This window comes from Ictidomys tridecemlineatus, chromosome 3 (genome assembly GCF_052094955.1).
Source record: "Ictidomys tridecemlineatus isolate mIctTri1 chromosome 3, mIctTri1.hap1, whole genome shotgun sequence".
NCBI lineage: Eukaryota > Metazoa > Chordata > Mammalia > Rodentia > Sciuridae > Ictidomys > Ictidomys tridecemlineatus.
Genome location: NC_135479.1, coordinates 117,607,073 through 117,607,613, shown reverse-complemented (window position 1 = coordinate 117,607,613; position 541 = coordinate 117,607,073). Strand labels below are relative to the sequence as shown.

General features: G+C 36.0%; 1 non-coding gene across 1 annotated transcript; it reads right to left on the bottom strand.

Moving 5' to 3' along the window:
- Positions 1–206: 206 nt before the first annotated feature.
- On the bottom strand, positions 207–279 carry Trnav-uac (transfer RNA valine (anticodon UAC)). Its single transcript has one exon. It is a non-coding gene; the product is annotated as a tRNA-Val (tRNA).
- Positions 280–541: the final 262 nt, after the last annotated feature.

Below are 541 nucleotides of genomic sequence, written 5' to 3'. Positions count from 1 at the left end.
TGTGTATTAAAAGCATTTTCAACTACTCATATTTTCACCTAACAATGTATTTTGAGAAATAACCACATCTTATATCAGGGAGCATCCGTTATCCTCCTTTTGAGAACATAAAAATCCCTTTCCCCCTGGTTAGCTATTGTCTTCAGACATCTTAAACAAATAGAAATTTTCAGAATGTAAAAATTCAATTACATCTACTTTTTTTTAGGTGGTGCTGGGGATTGAACCCAGGGCCTTGTGCCTGTAAGGCAAGCACTCTACCAACTGAGCTATACCCCCAGCCATACATCTACTCTTGAAGATTGTTGAGTAGCAAATTCTTAGATGCAAAAGAAAATTTTTGCTTTGGTGAACTCAAGAACACCTTTCAATTGTTTTAGGAACATGTTTTGTGTCATCAATACAGCAAGAAATAAAAAAGGCATAAAGCTCTATACTATATGACAGCTCGCACTGGGATATATCACTCTGAATAAAAGTGTTTGCACATGTTGTTCTATAATAGCATCACCTCTACCAAGCTAGAGGGGCTTGAAAATAA